The sequence below is a fragment of the Giraffa tippelskirchi genome, chromosome 5 (genome assembly GCF_054371585.1).
Source record: "Giraffa tippelskirchi isolate mGirTip1 chromosome 5, T2T-mGirTip1v1.2.pri, whole genome shotgun sequence".
Lineage (NCBI taxonomy): Eukaryota > Metazoa > Chordata > Mammalia > Artiodactyla > Giraffidae > Giraffa > Giraffa tippelskirchi.
The window spans coordinates 55,169,172-55,191,399 of NC_137279.1; the positions used below are offsets into that span (position 1 = coordinate 55,169,172).

General features: G+C 37.7%; 1 long non-coding RNA gene across 1 annotated transcript; it reads left to right on the forward strand.

Moving 5' to 3' along the window:
- The first annotated feature begins 880 nt into the window (after positions 1-880).
- Positions 881-21,970, forward strand: LOC145506712 (uncharacterized). The gene is made up of 3 exons (XR_014054200.1): positions 881-1,015; positions 13,451-13,541; positions 19,216-21,970. It is a non-coding gene; the product is annotated as an uncharacterized LOC145506712 (long non-coding RNA).
- The last annotated feature ends 258 nt before the right edge of the window (positions 21,971-22,228 follow it).

A 22,228-nucleotide genomic window follows, 5' to 3' on the forward strand; every position in this document is an offset into this window, starting at 1 on the left:
TGGGGAAATTCTGGAGACAAACATTTGCTGGAAAACAGAGTGAAATGCAGTAGATCAGAGTGAATGACTACTGTAGAGCCCTGATTATTGACATTAAAATGTGGGGGTGTCTTTTACTTAACTGTCTTATCTAACAGTTGTTCATTAGAATTCGTAATTGCCTTGTCATAAAAGAGGGCTTGCATTGGGAACTGCTGGGAAAGCAAAAACTCTGGACTTTTAAATGTTTTTAAATGTACAATTTATTCCTTCCTGGAGTAGGAAATGGCAACCCACTCCAGTGTTCTTGCCTGGAAAATTCCATGGACAGAGGAGCCTGGTGGACTATACTCCAAAGGATTGCAAAGAATTGGACGTGACTGAGTGACTGAGCATTTATTCCTTAGGAAGTTAACCAACATCTCATGGTGATCTTATCCAGGCTTCTGGAAAGCAAGTCATGTCTTGCAGTTTAGTTGTGGTTTTTCTTCTTTATCTGTGGTGTTTTTCTTTATAAACACCTCTAAGTATGTTAGATGTATGATAGTCTGTCCTTAACTACAAATTCTTATTTCATTAAATTCTAACATAAAGATAATGTATTCCTGTTCAACATCTGCAACAATTTGGATTTTAGGGCAAGCTAATTGCATGCCAACTCCTGTGGAGGTAATTTGGAAAAAGAGGGAGCTTGGTGTTAGAAAGAGAGAAAAGAAAAAGATGACACAGCAAGAATTAGAGCTCTTTGCAAGGACATTTTTAGATAAAAGCAAATGAAGGAAATTAACCTTGGCCTTGAGATTGTGTGCGCACTTGTGTATCTGAGAACAGCCAGGACCAAGTGAGGGCAGGGGTTGTGGAACGTTCCAGGGGTCCTGGAACGACCAGAACTGCTGAGGTCATAGAAGGCTGGATGTTGGGAGAGGGGTTTGTGAAATATTTACTCAACAAAACACAGGTCCCGCAGGTGAACCCAAGCTTCCTATATTTGCATTGAAATGTTACTTTGAAGTCTTGCACTTTCCGAAAGCCTGCGGTGAGTGGATGGGCCCTGAAAGCCAACAATTAACAATTCCAGGTCTTAACATTGGAAAGGCACTGAACATTTGGCTTAGGAAAAATTGTCTAGCAGTGTGAGGTTTTTCTGTTTAAGAAAAATGAAAAACAAAACCTCAAAATGAATCTACAAGATTGTTTCCAAAATGAAGGAGTTCATGAATATTTTCTAACAAGCAAATGATAACATGAAGTAGTACATCTTTATTACTTATTAACAATTATAATAGGGTGACTACTGTTTATGTTTGGTACTTTCTTCATAGGTTTATTTTTATGGATATAAAATTATTGGGCTTCCCTGGTGGTGCAGACAGTAAAGAATCTGCCTGTAATGAAGGAAACCTGGGTTCGATCCCTGGGTCAGCAAGATCCCCCAGAGAAGGGAAAGGCTACCCACTCCAGTATTCTTGCCTGGACAATTCTAGGCAGAGGAGTCTAGCGGGCTGCAGTCCATGGGGTTGCAAAGAGTCAGACATGACTGAGCAACTAACACACAAAATATTTATTAGGGCATTCCTTCTTAATTTTTGTTTTATCTCATTTCAACTTCTATAAATAAAATTTAAAATTTTTTCAATAAAAAAATGATTCTTGGTCTCTCTACCCAAAATTATTTCTTGAGGATTCATATCAAAAGAGAGCAAAAATATTTTGTAAAAGTCAGAGAAAAGCCTATCTATGTCAAGGTTTTTCAGAGTCTCATTAATATTTGAGGCTGAATACTCTATATAAATCCTCATCTCATCCTTAAATTCTGATGTAAGATGGTATGCTGGAATTCTATCCATTTTATAGGTGGGAAAATGGACTTAAATAGTAAAGTTCTTATATAAAATTTCGCAGCAAACCAGATTTTGAGGAATAGTAGAACTTTTGCATTATATTAGGAATCCTAAGCACTTTCTTCACTTTTTATGTTTTTAACAGATTTTTAACAGATACCAGAGGCTCTGGATTTATTCTGTCTGGATGTTTAAAGTATTCTGGGATGTATATTGTTAGGTTTCTACAGAAATACACTTTTAAAATTTATCTTTCACCCTGTAGTTCTATGCCCTTCCTCCCTCCTTTCTTCCCCTACCTCCCTTGCTTCCTTCTTCCCACAGTTCTGTTTTTATTTTTGAATTTGTATATATTTTCTTTTAATTCTATCCTTTAAACCTTTGTGTAGCCTGTTCTCAATTGAGTTTATTGTAAGTTCCATTTGGAGATACAAAAAGTTAAAAAGAAGAACAGTAAATGTCTCTTTAAGAGTCATGTCTTAGGTTTTTCTTTGTCATTTAAGTGAATTCTCTTTTATCCTTTAATTAAAGAGTGGGTTTCTATTTTGGAGTCACATTTTGGATGTTGGATATGAACTTGGAGACAAGATCCTGGGCTGGGCTCCAGAGTTTGGTTAAGTCTTCCCCCCGGACCTTGTTGCCTCCCTCTGTGAAATGAGGTCGTTGGGTGAAAGATCTCCAGGGTCCCTCCAGCATGTCTATTCTGGGGTCTCATGGTTCATGTTTGAGTTTCTTGTCTTATTCTTGAGCATCTCGAATATGTCTTGATACTTTGCTTTGGTGTCCTTCTCTGCTTGTACATCTGTGGCACATGACGAGTTATTGCAGGCCTATTCTTGGCTAATTCTATTTCCCTTCAGCTCCCTCTTGTTTTCTTTGTCCAAAGGCTTTTTATCTTACATCCTTTTCCCTTATGTTCTTGCACTGAATTCTTTCTGGGCTCCTGTCCCCCCGTAGTTCCCTCACACAGGACCTCTTTGTAACTTGAGTATCAGAAGATTGGCCTAAGGTCTGTTCTGAAGGCCACCTGTGTTCTTTCAGGATGTCTTCCCCACGGGAGATAGCTGATCCATGGAAATAGAAGTCATGCAAAAACTGTTTTTTGTTTCCTTTGCTAGATGGTTTTGGCATCTGCTCTATTACATCCCACTTCTATTTTTTAGTTTTATTTTTTAATCTTATTTCCCCTACATCTAGGAAGCTTAAACCTTTCTCTACAATTGACTTCAAGCTTTAAAAACTCAACTTCCTATATTCTCTTCATGGGTAGCAAACAACCTGGTGTGGAACCATATTCCCAAAACAGGATCTAGGAAATTATATTAAGTGATACATGAACAAACACCTTTTATTTTAATATTGTGTATTGGTTGTAGTATTTCTTGAATTATAACTATCACATAAAACTTGTAGGTTCACAGTTGTGTTATAAAAACTCTCCTTTTAAATACATTTCGTTCAGTAGCAAATGCCTGATTTAAAGAAAATTCTGAAGTAATGTGGGTTGACTTTGACCACTTAGTATAGTGCTTTAGCATATGTTAATTCATTTAATCTTCAAAACAGTTTTTTGAAGTAGGTGCTATTATAACCTGGAGAAGGCAATGGCACCCCACTCCAGTACTCTTGCCTGGAAAATCCCATGGACGGAGGGGCCTGGTAGGCTACAGTCCATGGGGTCGCTAAGAGTCGGACATGACTGAGCGATTCACTTTCACCTTTCCCTTTCATGCCCTGGAGAAGGAAATGGCAACCCACTCCAGTATTCTTGCCTGGAGAATCCCGGGGACGGGGGAGCCTGCTGGGCTGCCGTCTATGGGGTCACACAGAGTCGGACACGACTGAAGTGATGCAGCAGCTATTATAACCATGAGGAAAGAGGCAGGGGTCAAGTCAGTTGTCCAAAGTCGTAAAACAAGTAAGAGGCAGCAACAGGATCAGAACTTAGGAAGGCTGATTTCAAGATTGTGTTCTAATCATGAAACCAGGCTGCTTCTAAGAAAGTAATAGAGTACATGGCACAAGATTTTAGCAGAAGTCATGAGAGTGGTTTTGAATGACTGAAACTCAAAAGCTTCCATGTAATGGAAAGCATGTGGGCTTTGGCCTCAGAGAACCCTCAGGTGCTGGATTATTATTGATCAATTGTGTGTTTTTCTAGACAAATCACTTAACCTCTATTAGAACATTGGAAAAAATATAAAATAATCTTTGTATCACAACTTTTTTTAGAAAACACTTTTTGTTTTGTATTGGGGTATAGCTGATTAACAATATTTTGATAGTTTCAGGTGAACAGTGAAGGGATCCAGCCATACATATACATGCATGCATTCTCCCCCAAATTCCCCTCCCATCCAGGCTGCCACATAACATCGAGCAGAGTTCCATATGCTTACTATACACTAGGCCCCCATAGGTTTTAACACATATTAATTCCCTTCCCTCTTCATAAATCTCAGTTTTTTTAATCCATAAAACATCAAGATCAGTGAATGTGAGAAATTAAATAAAGTAATAGCTATTAATGCATGGTAAGTGTTTGAAAAGATACATTGATGTCTTCCATGTCTTCCACTTTGCCGATCGTTCATAGTTGGCATTTATGATCCCCAAGTGCTTTAAGAAAAGGGCCCTTTCGTCTGTTTCCCACCAGTGACGAACACAGGGTCAGTCTGGTGAATTTCACCGATGCCATGTTGCCCAGTGGAAAGAGCACAGAGTGCAGGGTAACTATGGCCAGGAAGAGAGTACATTTTTGATTGAAGCTGTGCTGATACATGAGGGGATGTATCTCCATCAGAAGAGGAAAGAGTGGGAGATGAAGGTGACCTCGCTAGGTCCATTCCAGGTCTATGAGTCTACATGTGGGTAGCCTCAGAATCGGTTTGTTCACTACATGCATCATCATAAAACGAAGATCTTGACCTGCAAGATATAACTGAGGTTCAGAATGGGAAATGCCTACAGCAGCATTCTTGTGGTAAAATATTTCCAGATTTTACAACTTTGAACCCATTATCCTGTAAAGAATAATACAAATGGCTCCAGACTATTTACCCAAGTGATTACAACGGCGTTTGGTAAAGATAGGGCCATTATATTCTTCACAAATGATTAAACCTCTATGACTAATACAGGGGTAGTTGCATTTTAAGGAAAAAGATTGATTTGCTAAGCATTTTGAAAATAGCTGTAATAATTTCAGTTATTATAATAACTGAACATGAAATTTCATGAATTTTGGTGCACGGGCTTCTTAAGAGGTCCACAAGTGAGATTTCTTGGGGTCCTTGCCAAGTTTTGTACATATCTTCATGTATAAACTTTCTGCAGAGAGAATCTGTAGCTTTTATCAGTCAGGTCCTCAAAGGATCTGTGATTTTTAAAAAACCAAACAAAACTTAGGACCTTATGAACTGAGTCAGAGAACATGGCTGAGTTATAGACAGTCAGTAGTAAACTTAGAAAACACTTTTCAAAAGAAATTATTTCCTTGCATATGAACTACTGAGAGAAATTAAACATTTGGTGCATTGCTAAAAAAAAGAAATTATTGAACTAGGTCTTAAGCTAAGACCGATTTCTGCTGGGTCTGCTTATATGGATATATTAAATTAATTTATAGCAAATTATGATAGTAAGAAGTTCTATTACCCAGGACTCCACTAGTTGTGAAATCTTTAGAGAACTGCATTAGTCATAACTCTCAATTTAACTGTATAATCTAGTAATCAGGCTTCAGCTTCAATATATTTTGAAACTTCTTTGAATAAGATACAAAGTTCAAACTAATATAATTTTGAGGAAGCCAAAGAAAGAGTAAAGGTGAAGGTAACTTTGGTGGAATCTTTGACCAGACAATCTTCTTTCCTCCATTTGGTCAATTTACAGTATAACTAAGTTTTTTCCTCTAGTGATTCAGTATTTGTAACTGTTTCCTCAGTAAACATATACTTAATGAATCCCAGACTCACAGACTTAGAGAAAGAACTTATGGTTGCAAGGAGGAAAAGATGGGGAGAAGGAATAGTTAGGGAGTTTGAGATGGACATGTACACACTTCTGCATTTAAAATGGACAACAACAAAGGCCTACTGTACAGCATAAGGAGCTCTGCTGAATATTATGTAGCATCCTGGATGGGAGTGGGGTTTAGGGGAGAATGGGTACATGTATATGTATGACTGAGTCGCTCGGCTGTGCACCTGAAACTGTTACAACATTGTTAATCAGTTACACCTCAATACAAAATAAAAGGTTTTTTTAAAAGAAGGAGGCAGAGGCAGAGAGAGATTTTACACATAGAAGAGGAGGAGGCACTGTAGCTACAGAGGCACAGACTGGAAGGAGGTAACTGCAGCCAAGGAATGCTGGCCGGCTCCAGAAGCTGAAAAGAGGCAAAGCACAGATTCTCCCCTGCAGGCTCCAGCAGGAGCTGGTCCTTGTGACACCTCACTTTTGGCCCAATGATACTGATTTTAGACTTCTGGACTCCAGAACTATTAAAGAATAAGTGTCTATTGTTTTAAGAAAAAACAATATGTTTAATGAATCCCCGATGGCTCAGTGGTAAAGAATCCACCTGCAATGCAGGAGACTTGCAGGAGACATGGGTTTGATCCCTGGGTCAGGAAGATCCTCTGGAGAAGGAAGTGGAAACCCACTCTAGTATTCTTGCCTGGGAAATCCCATGGACAGAGGAGACTGGCGGGCTACAGTCCATGGGGTCACAAAGGGTTGGACATGACTTAGCAACTCAACCACAACACAACAACATTCTGCCAATGACACCACATACAGAATTTAAAAATTGTCTGATTAGGTATCTGACTGGGGAATCAGGAGGCAAAGAGGATAGTGGAAAGAGCTCAGGGGGCCCTCTATGCAGGGCTTGAATCCCACCTCTGAGACCCTGTCCTTGGAAGCCCCTTAAATTTAGCCTTATATCTCCCATGAACAAATGGTGATTTGGTTTCTTACTGCCTTCACTTGTTAAAAATATTTTATCTCATCTTTGACTTATCCATTTGGCAAATGATCTGAGTCTACTGCATCTGCAGGTTCTAGAGTGGGGGTGTCTTGTCAAATGAGTGGTACAGATGTTATTTTTTAGAGGCAGAGGGGACAGCTTGGGTGATAATAATGGATGAAAATTTCATGGAGGGATGACTTCAGCTAGTTGATGAATATAGGGCAACTGGGACACAAAACTATGATAAGCAGGGTAATTTCATTTTCTAAAGTTGTTTATTATTATTATTTTTAAACTATATGTTAAGTGAACCCTCCAATGCTAATGCAAAGGTGGCCATTAGTACAGCTCAAGTTAAATGATTACACATTCTAAATTGATTTTAATTGATCAGCCAGGGCTTTTTCTTTCCTCTTAAGATATTAGTATACTGAAATTAGTCCCATTTAGAGAACTATACAGGCAAGAAACCAAGCTGAACTGAATTATACATGCAAGAGACTGACTAACTATAGGATTATTTTAAGACAACTTTGTGGGACTACCATTGATGATAATAGTAAATCTGAACAGAATCTTATAGTTTGCAAAGTACTCTTGAATAAAGTATAAACTATTGACATATGGTATCACGCATGCAACAAGGCAAAGCATGACCTACACTACAGTGTCAGAAGTTATTATTCACCTTTTGTATATGAGGGGAAAGTTACAGAGAAATTCAATGACATGCCTTCAGGTCATTGATGAGTTAAACTCTTTCCTCAGCTTCCACGATGCTGTTCTGATCTTTCTCATTACCTGTTCTCCTTCTCTTTTCCTGACATCTCTTTTTCTAGGGATTCTCTATCCTCCACCTTCTTTCTGTCCTTGTTTCCACTTGATTATGTCATGGCCACCCCATGAATGGCTCCAAATCTTATCTCCATACTTCATTATTTTCCTAAGCATTAGAGCTCTATTGAACATTCCCAGATAGAGGTCTTATCAGCTTCTCAAACTCAACGTGTTAAAAACAAACCTCATCATCCATTGATGCCAAATCATCTCTTCTTTACCTCCTTAACTTTGTCAGTAACATCACCAGCCTCCAGCCCACTGAGGCACTCTAATAATAAAAGCTCTCATGTAATGAGAACATGGGTACTGTATTTATGTTGTTTCCAGAAGCTTAGCACAACTTGCAGAGTAGGGCTCTTCAGTTCATTGCTCCTTATTTTCCATATCCCTGGCTGATGATTCGTACCAGAGAGACCTGGTTCCCTATAACAGCTTCTCAACAGATTAGCTGTGGTCACCTTGGGCATGTGACTTCAACTCAGGTTCCCTAGGATGTAAAATGGGAATGTGAAGTGAAGTGAAGTGAAAGTTCCTCAGTCGTGTCCGACTCTTTGTGACCCCATGGACTATAGTCCATGGAATTCTCCAGGCCAGAATACTGGAGTGGGTAGCCTTTCCCTTCTCCAGGGGATCTTCCCAACCCAGGAATCGAACCTGGGTCTCCTGTGTTGCAGGCAGATTCTTTACCAACTTAGCTATCAGGGAAGCCAAAATGGGAATAGCAGTGTCCGTTTTTTTAGGAGGAGAAATATCTTCAAGTAGGAAAGAGGAGAAGATAAAAGGCAGGAGAATTAGTAGCTGAGGAAAAATAAGTTTAGATATACCCTCTGTAGTGGTCTCTGTTTCATTCAGAAGTTGGGGGACTTCCATCAAGAAAGTGTAGCCATGAGGTGAGGCTGGAGGAGAGTAGTAGAAATTTGTGCAGCTGCTCTGAAGTAGAGAAGAATTAGGGAGGATGAGAGGGGAAGGCTTAATTTATATGAGAGAACAAGATTGGTGTAAATAGGGAATAAAAGATAAATATCCAACAGTGGGCAGTTGAAGTTTCAGATTGCAGAGATGGGATTGATCCTGGTGAACAGGGTGGATTATCAGAGTGAGCGGCTGCTATCCAATGCAGCTGAAGGTTATTGGAATCAATCATGAATTGAAACATGGGCTTCTGGATGGGTAATCCACTGCACAGTGGAATTTGCTAGGCTGATGGCAAGATTAGAAGGTGGTGAACAGGTGTCAACTTTTTTCCCCCTATAAGTCTATTCTCTATGTCTGTTTCTCCATTAAGTGAGTGAAGTCACTCAGGCATGTCTGACTCTTGGTGACCCCATGGACTGTAGCCTACCAGGCTCCTCCGTCCATGGGATTCTCCAGGCAAGGGTACTGGAGTGGGTTGCCATTTCCTTCTCTAGGGGACCTTCCTGACCCAGGGATCGAACCCAGGTCTCCCACATTGCAGGCAGATGCTTTACCATCTGAGCCACTAGGGAAGGCCCATTGTTGCCCTGTAAATAAATTCTTCAGTACCATTTTTCTAGATTCGGTATATATGCGTTAGCATACAATATTAATCTTTCTGTCTCTGACTTACTTCACTCTGTATAATAGGTTCTAGGTTCATCCACCTCGTTAGAACTGACTCAAATACATTCCTTTTTATGACTGAGTAATATTCCATTGTGTATATGTACCACTACTTCTTTATCCATTCATCTGTCGATGGACATCCATTCATCTGTTGATGGACATCTAGGTTGCTTCCATATTCTAGCTATTGTGAATAGTGCTGCTATGAACAATGGGATACATGTGTCTCTTTCAATTTTGGTTTCCTCAGGGTATATGCCTAGAAGTGGGATTGCTGGGTCATATGGTGGTTTTTTTTCCTAGTTTTTTTAAGGAATCTCCATACTGTCTTCCATAGTGGCTGTATCAATTTACATTCCCACCAACAATGCAAGAGCGTTCCCTTTTCTCCACACCCTCTCCAGCATTTATCGTTTGTAGACTTTTTGATGATGGTCATTCTGACCAGTGAGGTGATATCTCATTGTAGTTTTGATTTGTATTTCTCTAATAATGAGTGATGTTGAGCATCTTTTCGTGTGTTTGTTAGCCATCTGTGTTTTCTTTGGAGAAATATCTGTTTAGGTCTTTTTCCCACTTTTTGATTGGGTTGTTTGTTTTTCTGGTATTGAGTTGTATGAGCTGCTGTATATTTTGGAAATAAATCTTTTGTCAGTTGTTTCATTTGCTATTATTTTCTCCCACTCTGAGGGTTGTCTTTTCATCTTGTTTATAGTTTCCTTTGCTGTGCAAAAGCTTTTAAGTTTAATCAGGTCCCACTTGTTTACTTTTGTTTTTATTTCCATTACTCTAGGAGGTGGGTCATAGAGGATCTTGCTTTGATTTATGTCGTCGAGTGTTCTGCCTATGTTTTCCTCTAAGAGTTTCATAGTTTCTGGTCTTACATTTAGGTGTTTAATCCATTTTGAGTTTATCTTTGTGTATGGTGTCAGGAAGTGTTACAATTTCATTCTTTTACATGTAGCTGTCCGGTTTTCCCAGCACCATTTATTGAAGAGGCTATCTTTGCCCCATTATATATTCTTGTCTCCTTTGTCAAAAATAAGGTACCCATAGGTGCATGGGTTTATTTCTGGGCTTTCTATCTTGTTCAATTGGTTTATATTTTTGTTTTTGTGTCAGTACCATACTGTCTTGATGATTCTAGCTTTGTAGTATAATCTGAAGTCTGGAAGGTTGATAGCTCCATTCTTCTTTCCCACACTGCTTTGGCTATTCGGGGTCTTTTGTGTTTCCATATGAACTGTGAAACTTTTTGTTCTAGTTCTGTGAAAAATTCCATTGGTAATTTGATAGGGATCACACTGAATCTGTAGACTGCATTTGGTAGCATAGTAATTTTCACAATATTGATTCTTCCTACCCAGGAACATGGAATATCTCTCCGTCTGTTTACATCATCTTTGGTTTCTTTCATTAGTGTCTTACAATTTTCTGTATACAGTTCTTTTGTCTCCTTAGGTAAGTTTATTCCTAGATATTTAATTTTTTTTGTTGCAGTGGTGAATGGGATTGATTCCTTAATTTCCCTTTCTGATTTTTCATTGTTAGTATATAGAAATGCAAGTGATTTCTGTGTATTGATTTTGTATCCTGCAACTTTGTTAAATTCACTGATTAGCTCTAGTAATTTTCTGATACTATCTTTAGGGTTTTCTATGTACAGTATCATGTCATCTGCAAACAGTGAGAGCTTTACTTCTCTAGGATGATGGCAAGATTAGAAGGTGGTGAACAAGTGTCACATTTTTATAAAATAATGGCAAGGAAGAGGAGAGACCAAGCGTTGGGTACTTGATAGGGGACAAGTAAGAGGTGGTGACACCTGATAGTGTCAGAGTGCTCCACAGTCTGTCATATCTCTGGTCTCTCAGATGTTCGTGTCTGCTTTTTGGTCATCCTGTGCAAAGTTTCCAGAATTATCTTTACAAAGAACAAGGTTGATCGTGCCATTTCTGGCCTCAGAATCCCTCAAATTGTTCCTGTTGTAAAAAAGAATCTGAAAAAGAATGGATATATGTATAATGCATATATTCAGTTTAGTTCAGTCACTTAGTCGTGTCCGACTCTTCATGCAACTGCATGAACCGCAGCACACCAGGCTTCCCTGTCCATCACCAACTCCTGTAATTTACCCAAACTCATGTCCATTGAGTTGGTGATGCCATCCAACCATCTCATCCTCTGTCGTCCCCTTCTCCTCCTGCCCTCAATCTTTCCCAGCATCAGGGTCTTTTCCAATGAGTCAGCTCTTCGCATCAGATGGCCAAAGTATTGGAGTTTCAGTTTCAACATCAGTCCTTCCAATGAACAGCCAGGACTGATCTCCTTTAGGATGGACTGCTTGGATCTCCTTGCAGTTCAAGGGATTCTAGAGTCTTCTCCAACACCACAGTTCAAAAGCATCAATTCTTCGGTGCTCAGCTTTCTTTATAGTCCAACTCTCACATCCATACATGACTACTGGAAAAACCATAGCCTTGACTAGACGGACCTTTGGTGACAAAGTAATGTCTCTGCTTTTTAATATGCTGTCTAGGTTGGTCATAAATTTCCTTCCAAGGAGTCAGCATCTTATAATTTCATGGCTGCAGTCACCATCTGCTGTGATTTTGGAGCCCCCAAAAATAAAGTCTGACATTGTTTCCACTGTTTCCCCATCTATTTCCCATGAAGTGATGGAACCAGATGCCATGATCTTAGTTTTCTGAATGTTATTTTAAGCCAACTTTTTCACTCTTCTCTTTCACTTTCATCAAGAGGCTTTTTAGTTCTTCTTCACTTTCTGCCATAAGGGTGGTGTCATCTGCATATCTGAGGTTATTGATATTTTCCAGGCAATCTTGATTCCAGCTTGTGCTTCCTCCAGCCCAGCGTTTCTCATGATGTACTCTGCATATAAGTTAAATAAGCAGGGTGACAATATACAGCCTTGACGTACTCCTTTTCCTATTTGGAACCAGTCTGTTGTTCCATGTCCAGTTCTAACTGTTGCTTCCTGACCTGCATACAGGTTATACATGTATTTATATACATGTATATAAATCACTCTGAATCACTTTGTTGTACACTTGAAACTAACATGACATTGTAAATCAACTTTACAACAATATAAAATAAAGAAAAAAATATTCCCAAAGTCTACAGGAAAAGTCTCAGCTTCTAATTGAAAGGTCAAGTGAACTATTTTCATCTTTTTTCCCAGCCTTATTATTATTATTTTTTTTTATCACAGCCTTCTTCTCACCTCCTGTGTCAGTCATACTGAATTATCTGCTCTTCCTTTATCCTCAACTTCTCTTTTCTACCCCTGTGTGCTTATCTGCTTACCTTGTCACTGTGGCTGGAATGACTGGGCTTCCTTTCACCCAGAAGCTGCATGAAGCTGATAGTGACCCCCTGCCCTGAAGTGTTGTTTCTCTCCAAACTCCTGTAGTGCTTATTTGAATCTCACTTCTGGCAATTATGATATAGGCTTTATTTTACAATTTTCTCTTTGTGCATCGGATTTCAATTTTGCACAATTCTTGAGTGCAAGGATGTTGTGTTGGCATCTAGCACATAACTTACAAGTGTACTGGTACATATATATATATATACATGACTCTGTGCGACCCCATAGATGGCAGCCCACCAGGGTCCCCTGTCCCTGGGATTCTCCAGGCAAGAATACTGGAGTGGGGTGCCTCTTTCTTCTCCGATGCATGAAAGTGAAAATTGAAAGTGAAGTCGCTCAGTCGTGTCCGACTCCTAGCGACCCCATGGACTGCAGCCTACCAGGCTCCTCCGTCCATGGGATTTTCCAGGCAAGAGTACTGGAGTGGGTTGCCATTGCCTTCTCCGTCTCTCATATGTTAAGTATATTTTAAAAATGACATTTTTCATAAAGTGATAATATATGCACTACAGAAAAATCTGAAACTACAGAAAATCACCCCCACACACACACGAATAAAAAGAAGATAAAAATCCCTAGGAATTATAGCCATTAGAGATAAGATTGCTAACATGTTAGTACATAAGCTTCTAAATGAAGCCTTAAATTATAGTACAGTCTGTTCATGGTCATAGCGCTGCTGTCCCTGACTACACACTGGAATCACGTGGGGAGATTTTATGTCTGGATTTCACCCTTAAAGGTTCTGATTTAATTGGTCTTAGATATGGCCTGGGTATTGGTCTTTGAATAAGTACAATAATAATATCTAACATTTATCATTACTGTTTCAAGCATTTTGCAAGACTGAGTCCTCCAAATGATTGCATGAACTTGATATCCTAGTTACCTCTGCTTTAAGTTGAGAAGACTAAAAACCAGAGAGGTAAGTAATTTGCCCCTAAACAAGTGTTAAGTGGGAGAGCCAAGGAACAAACCCAGGGATTCAGACATCCTAGCCTACTCATGAATATAGAACCTGATTGACTTACATAACAGATACTCACAAATTATACATATGTAAAATCAAAACCATGTCATTCTTAAAATTGATGCATTTTCTATTTGCTTTCAAAGTATTTAGATTGCCTTAATTTCTCCTTCCCTGTCATTTTTATTGTGAGTTGATATTTACCATGGAATAAGTCAGTAAAATGATGTGTTTTTTGAAATATATTTTATTAGATATTTAAATTTGTCTTGAACTTTGGTTTTATACTCTTATGAAAGGGAGTTTTGTGTTTGTTCCTCAGAAAAATTTCTATGACTTTTATATTTGAGGTTAAGGGTTTTTCTTTGATACCCAGACACTGGAGCTCTCTTTGTACAGTGTTATGGGGAACTCCCAACTTTCTCCTTGTATATTTGGTTTTGCTAAAGTATTAATTCCAGAAGGCTCTTGGGACATCCAATATGCAGGTCTAGTTCCATCCTCTTGAGATTAGCACCCAAAGATGAAACACACCAATTCAAGAATCTGATCTGACCGCTGAAGCAGATTATAATGTAAGCATCCATTTTCTTCTTTTAAGAACATTTCCCAAAGTAGAAATCAATATTTTTCAGGCTCAGTACATTTGCAACAACTGGCTTATGATCTACATCAATGATCCAATTACAATTTGTGAAAAATAGGTTTTCCCAAGATTCTTTATAATGCTCTTATATCTGGTAAAAACATAGAGAAAAATAGGAAAGTGAAAAAGAACTGAAGCTTTTCAGAGTCTTAGGAAATTCATGTCAACCACCTAGATCTTATCACTGTTGAATTCATTGGAAGGAATCTTTCTAATTAAGAGTATAGCAGAGGGGACTTCCCTGGTAGTCCAGTGGTTAAGAAGCTGCCTGCCAATGCAAGGGACACGGATTAGATTCCTGGTCCAGGAAAAATCCCACGTGCTGCAGGGCAACTAAGCCCATTAGATGCAACTACTGTAGCCGGCATGCCCTAGAGCCCATGAAAGCCTTCACACAGTAACAAAAACCCAGCACGGCAGAGAATTAAAACAAAAAACTGAAAAACAAAACCATAGCAGAGTACCCCTTCTCCTTTTTCTCTTCATCAGTAGAACCCTGAATATTAGCTGAGCACATAGATACTCAGAATAAAGACTACATTCCCAGTGTCCCTTTCAGATCAACATAGCCTTGTGATAAGTTTTAGACAATGGAATCTATGGAGAAGTAGTCGGTACAAAATTTATCCCCCTTCTTTCTCGGTGGCTAGAATGCAGATGTGAAGGCTGAGGGGACACAAGGAGCAGGTAAACAAATGTGATCACTTTACCATCAACAACTACAGTCGTCCTAATCGTATGTGCTAGGAATATCTTTTCCCACTTGGTGCTTACCTTTACACCCTCTTAATCATTCATGTCTTTTGATTGACAGGAGTTCTCAATTTTAATGCCATTCAATTGATCAATTAATTCCCCTTTTGTAGAAGTGGTGTTCTTGGTGTGCTGTTCAAGTAGCTTTTTCTACCTTAAGAGCACAAAGACTCTCCTATGGTATTTTCAAAGAACTGTGTCTGACAAATCACATTTAGATATACAGTTCTCCTGGAATTTATATATACATGTAATGAGTGGGAGGTTGGAGCTGAGTTTTATTTTTTTCTATATGCCTAATTAATTGACTCTGTACCATCTATTGAAAAGATATCCCACTGCTCTGCAATGTCCCCTTTGCAATAAATCAAGTATGCATACATGATTCTGTCCTGTTACATTGGTCATTTTCTTATCCTTGGATTGGTACCATACTGTTTTAATTGCTATAACCTCATAACGAGTCTTTATAGCAGGTATAGAATTCTTGGTCAGCAGTCATGCTCTTTTGGAAGGTAAATGTAGTATTTTTTGTCTTCTGGCTTTTGTTGTTTCTATAGAAATATCAGATGTTGTCCTACCTTTTTATTTTTTTTTTCCTTTCCCTTTTATATTCAAATATTTCTCTTGACCTAGTCTCATCATCATCGGTTTTCATCAGCTCTACTGTAATATATCTAGTGTGGATTTCTTTTTTTTTTTCTGCTTGGAGTTCATATCCATTGTAGTTTTCCGTCAGCCATTATCTTGTCAAATATTGCTTCTGTTCTATTCTTCCTCTCCTTTTCTACTATGAGTATTCATATATTAAACTTTCTTATTGCATCCAATGTACCTTTTATTTTGTTATGTAATTTCCATCTTTTTATCTTTCTGTGCTCTATTCTGAATATTCTGATTTATGTGCTAGTCTACTGTTTCTTTTTTTTAACGATATATTTTAACAGCTGTTTTATCCGTCTACTTCAATTATTTTACCTTCTAATTCTCGAACATCCATTTATTTATGGACATACATATTTTTTCTTATCTTCTGCTAAAACTTTTAATGCCTTTTATTTCTTTGAATGTTGTTAGCATATTTATTTTAAAGTCTGGTCTGGAAACCTAATAATTGGAGTCCCTTTTGACATATTTATATTGTCTGATTTTTTTTCCTGCTGGTTTTTGTTCATATCATATTGTCTCCTTGTTTGTCTGCTTATTTTTGATTGTGTGCTGTCTATTGCATGGCAAAATTATTTGTGTAAATAATTTGAAGCTAGGTTAATCTTATCTTCCTACAGAGAAGATATCATTTTGCCTCTTCTAGGTATCTAAGGGGCATTAGCAATGCTAGATCACTTCAGTCCAATTTATGGATTTAAAGGATTTGAAGTTGAATTGCTATTCTGTAAGCATGTATTTACTTCTGGTAAATCATTATTTGAGTCCTAGAAGGAGAAGAGATGGAGAAAGGGGTAGAAAACTTACTTAAAAAAAATTGGCTGAGAAATTCCTAAATCTGGGGAGAGGTTTAGGTATCCAAGTTCATGAAGCTAAAAAGTCACTTCAAAATTTCAATCCAAAATCAACTTCTCCAAGACACATAATTATAAAACTCTCTCCAATCAAAAACAGAATTTTAAAAGCAGCAAGAGAAAAAAAAATTTTTTTTTCTCATACAAAGGAATTTCCCATAAGGTTATCAGTGGATTTCTCAACAGAGACCTTTCAAGTCAGGAAAGAATGGGATGATAAATTCAAACTACTGGAGAACAAAAAGAAGATAAAACAATGCCTACCAAGAACACTCTACCCAGCAAACTTGTCCTTCAAAAGTGAAGATGAGATAAAGACTTCGATAATAGCAAAAGCTGAGAGAATTCTTCACTATTAAGCCTGCCTAACAAAAAAATGCAGGAAGAAAAGCTCTTCAAGCTGAAATGAAAGAATATTAAAAGTAACATGAAAATTTCTATGTACAACACACTAGTAAAGGTCAGCATATTGTGAGATTCAGTACCTACTTGTTGTTGTTCAGTTGCTAAGTAGTTTCCGACTCTTTGCAACGCCATGAACTGCAGCACGCCAGGCTTCCCTGCCCCTCACCATCTCCCAGAGTTTGCTCAGATTAATGTTCATTGAGTCAGTGATGCTGTCCAACCATCTCCTCCTCTGCCACCCTCTTCTCTTGCCTGCAATCTTTCCCAGAATCAGGGTCTTTTCCAGTGAATCAGCTCTTCATACCAGGTGGCAGAAGTATTGGAGCTTCAACTTCAGCATCAGTCCTTCCAATGAATACATTGTAACTACTTAACTCTAGTATAAAGATTAAAGGACAAAGTATTGAGAGTAGCTATAGATACAATAATTTGTTAATGGATACACAATATTAAAAGATATAAATGGTGACATTAAAAACATAAAACTGGTAGAGTGAAGGGGTAGATTCTTGTAAGTGATCAAAGTTAAGCTGATATCATCATAAAATAGAGTGTTATATTTGTAAGATGTTTCACATAAGCTTCACAGCAACCAAAGCAATCCTGAGAAAGAACAAAACTGGAGGCAACACACATCCTAAAATTTCAAAGCATTCTACTAAACTACAGTAATCAAAATAGTTTGGTTCTGGAATAACAATAGACATCTAAACCAATGGAACAGAATCAAGATCCCAGAAACAAACGCTCATATATATGGTTAACTAATATTTGACAAGGAAGCCAAGAATATTCAATGGAGAAATGACAGGCTCTTCAATAAATGGTTTTGGGAAAATGGGATAATCACATGCAGAAAAATGAAATTGGACCCTTAACTTACAGCACTTAAAAAAATTAACTTGAAATGGATTAAAGACTTAATCATAAGATTAAAAACATGGAAAATTCCTAGAAGAAAATCAGAGAAAAAATTTCTTGATGTTGGTTTTGGTAATAATTTTTTGGATATGATACCCAAAACAGAAAGAGCAAAAGCAAAGCACAAACAACCAGCAAAATGAAATGGCAACCTATGAACTGAGAGAAATTATTTTCAAATCATTTATCTGATAAGGGGTTAATATCCAAAACATATAAAACTCAATAGCAAAAAATCCCCAATGATTCAATTAAAAAATGAACAGAGGCTCTATATAGACATTTTTCCAGAGAAGATACACAAATGGCCAAGAGTTACATGAAAAAAAGTGCTCAAGGAGAGTGAAAAATCATAAGGAGAGTGAAAATCAAAACCACAGTGAGATGCCATCTCATGTCTATTAGAATGGTTGTCAATGACAGGAGATAATGAGTGTTGGAGATGATGTGGAGAGAAGGGAAACTTATGCATTGTTGATGGGAACATAAATTGGCACAGCAGCTATAGAAAAAAGCATACAGGATCCTCAAAAGACAAAAAATAGAACTACCATGTGATCCATCAATTCCATTTCTTGGTTTACATTCAAAGGAAACAGAATCACTATCTCAAGATTTCTGCACAGCCGTGTTCATTACAGTATTATTTATAATAGCCAAGATATGGAAATGACTTAGGAGTCCATTGATACAGAAACAAATAAAGAAAAGGTGGATATATATATAGATACACACACACACACATATAAAACAAACATATATATGATGGAATATGATTCAACCATAAAAAGAAGGCAGTTCTGTCATTTGTGACAACATGGATGGCCCTTGAAGGCATTGTGCCAAGTGAAATAAGTCAGATGGAGAAAGACATATATGATATCACTTATATGTGGACTCTAAGAAAAGCAAAGTGAAAGAAATGAAACAGATTGGTGACTGTCTGAGGTGGGAGTGGGTAAGAGTATGGGGAAATGAAGAGATGTTTGTCAAAGGGTACAAACTTTCAGTTATAAGACAAACAAATTCTGATGATCTATTTTACGACATGGTAATTATAATTATTACATAATTGAAAGTTGCTAAAAGAGTAGATCTTAAATGTTCTCACTACAAAAAAGAAATGATAACTGTGTGATGTGCAGGAAGTGTTAACATATGCTATGGCGGTAATCGTTTTGCAATATTTAAGAAGATAAAATCTTCTTGTTGTACACCCTAAACTTACCCAATGTTACATGTCAATTACATCTTAATAAAGATGGAAAAAACATGTATATAACATTAAGTGATACTTACACATGTGTGGGAATAAATCAGCAGAGAAGAGAAAATGATGATGCAGGTGACATGAGCTGAGAAGCAGTTTTACTTCTGCTTGCAGTTGGGGAAATTACAGTCCTCATCCCAGGAGCCAATGAGCAGGACCTGGCGGTAGGTGTGTCTTTGTCTGTCTTCCAAGAGAGCAGCTTGTTTTCAGTGGTTAACAAGTACAGTGGTAAGCAAGTGGTAAACCTGGCCCCTGACTTTATGCAAAAAGCCTGGTTTGAATTCAGTTCCCGTTTTCCAGAGGAAGTAGAAGTTTCCTTCTCCACAGTCTAGTATGCCTGCTGAACTGAGCTTTGAATCCTTGTGGACTAACTATGTGGAGCTTGAGTTGGTGAAATATAATAATTAAAATCAATTGAGTGCTTATTGTACATGAGGTTTATCAACTCTAGTAAGGCTCACCACAGCCCTATGAAACTGAGGTACAGAGATGTTGAGTAACTTGCCACTGGTCCCCCATTCAGAACCCAGGAAATGATAGTCCTGGGATTTGAATCTAGGCAGTCTGACTGCAGAACTCTGGGGTTTGATGACAGTTTATCTAGAGGGACTATGGGAGAGTGGATTCATTACATAGTACAGAATAATTTGGGGATTCTTATCTTAAAAAAATTCTTCACCATAACATTAGAACTATATTCACATTGTGGGCAGTGGATTTATTTTTAGCGAAACATGATTTATCACATTAAATGAATGCCAGAAATGTGGGGGCTTTTTGGGAAATAAAATTCTAAGAATGTTTGTTTTTAAAAGCTGTAAATAAGCTAAAGTATATAACCCGATTTTATGTTTATGTTTATTTAAGTAATGCTGTAATAATTATTATTTTAACCAACAATGGGAGTCCTCAAAATTTTTTGTCCTGAGAGCCTATTACTCAAGTATAAAGTAGATTGATGCAGTTTTTTTTTTTTAATCTCTTTTTTTTTTTCCTGGAAGAAAGAAGATCTTTGTTTCTCTTCTCAGTCTCCTGAGCATTAACCAGACCTCTGCTTGTACAGAGGAGTTAATAGTATGACTCAGAAGAACTGTTCTCATTCTGGCTAAAAAGACTGCTTTTGAGGGACTCTTCAGAGACTTGGCTGAAAAGGCTCCAGCTGCCTGGGTAACTGAGCAATGTAGAAGCAGAATTCTGATTTTCAATTGCTTCCCAAGGCAGGCTTTATTTATTTCAGGAAATGGCCTGTGACTCTCAAACTTGCTGTAATTTTGCATCACAGTTACAGATTTGCAAGACGTCCATCCCTTTTCCATGTGTATTTACTTAGAAGAAAAAAGATGCATATACTGCAATGATATATTCTGTTTCACTGAGATGGCAGAAGACACTAAAAACATGAGCAACTATATCATACAGATGTATAGATATGGAATATTACTCAGCCATAAAAAAGAATGAACTTCTGCCATTTGCAACAATGTGAATGGACCTAGGGGTTATTATGCTTAGAGAAGTAAGTCAGAGAAAGACAAATACTCTATGTTATTGTGTATAATCTAAAAAAGAACATAAGCAAATGTAATCACAATACAGAAACAGGCTCACAGCTATAGAGAACAAACTAGTGCTTATCACTGGAGAGAGGATGGCAAGGAGGGGCAAATTAGGGACACGGAATTAAGATATACAAAGTATTTCTATGTATAAAATAAATAAACAACAAGGATACATAGCATTATTTTGTAATAATCTTAAATAGCATATAACCCCATCGACAGAGGAGCCTGGCAGCTATAGTCCACGATGTTGCAAAGAGTTGGACACAATGAGCAACTAAGCACAGTGCACTATATAAAAATCTGAAATTAATAAATCAAAAAGCTTCAATTTTAAAAAGACAACATGAGCAGCTGGATGGTGCAGACTGTATGAAGTTGACCAGGGACCATTTACTGACCCATTATGTATCTATTCCTATTCTTGACTTACTTAGCAGGGTTGTAAGCCTGACTTTTTGATGCAGGAAGCCATAGCTGTTTTGATTGCCCTCTGACAACTTTATAAGGGTTGAAGGTAAATTGAACATTATTTTCATAGACTTGTATATTGACTCCTTGGTGAGAAAGAAATGGTTTGATCTGGGTTCATGAAATTGTTCCTGGATAGTATAACAAATTTTCACTACTCCAATAGGACCTGTTTTGAATTCTAGTTTATTTTAGCAAGTAGTAGATATCTGAGCTTCCTTGGTGGCTCAGTGGTAAAGAATCCGTGTGCCAGTGCAGGAGGTGCGGGTTTAATCCCTGGGTGGGGAAGATCCCCTGGGGAAGGAAATGCCAACACACTCCAGTATTCCTGCTTGGGAAATCCCATGGACAGAGGAGCATGGCAGGCTATAGTCCATGAGGTTGCAAAAGAGTTGGATGCGACTTAGTGATTAAACAACAACAAAATAGATAACCACTAAATGTTTCTTGAATGAATTAATGAATGAAACTTTCATTCCCACATGACACTTTTCAAGTAAATATTATCTGGGCATATTATTTGACAAGGGAATATACGTTTCCATTTTGACCATTTACTGACAGATATTTCACGTCGTGGAAAAACTTAATAGTAAACTGAAATTTTTCACAGCAGGTGAATAAGATAACATAAAAATTTACATTCCTTAACAATAACTACATTTGTTAATGAGATGTTAGGATCAAGCATCTTTATTTTTTATCACAAATTAATAGTCATCTTGCCTCTAATCCAGATGATAGACACATAAAAGCAAAAGCACAAATGAATTACTACTTATTAATGTTTTTCACAGTAAGACATTAAATAGATGAATCCGTTTCAAAGAAAGAGAAAAGATCTGAAATAAAAGTTGATGCTTCCAGTTGCTATTTTCAGCCATGATTAGGTCTTAAAGATAAATGAAAACAATGGTAGAGCTCTGATACCCGGTCTTCGCAAAACTGAGAAAATAAAACTACCACTGCAATGAGATTAAACTGCAAATTCACGAAAAGCAGTAATTACTTAAAACATCAGTTACTGCCTGTCTTCAGCTGTTCACAGTTTAAATTCATTTTTTTCCCCTCAATGATTCAAGAAGCAGGTAATTATT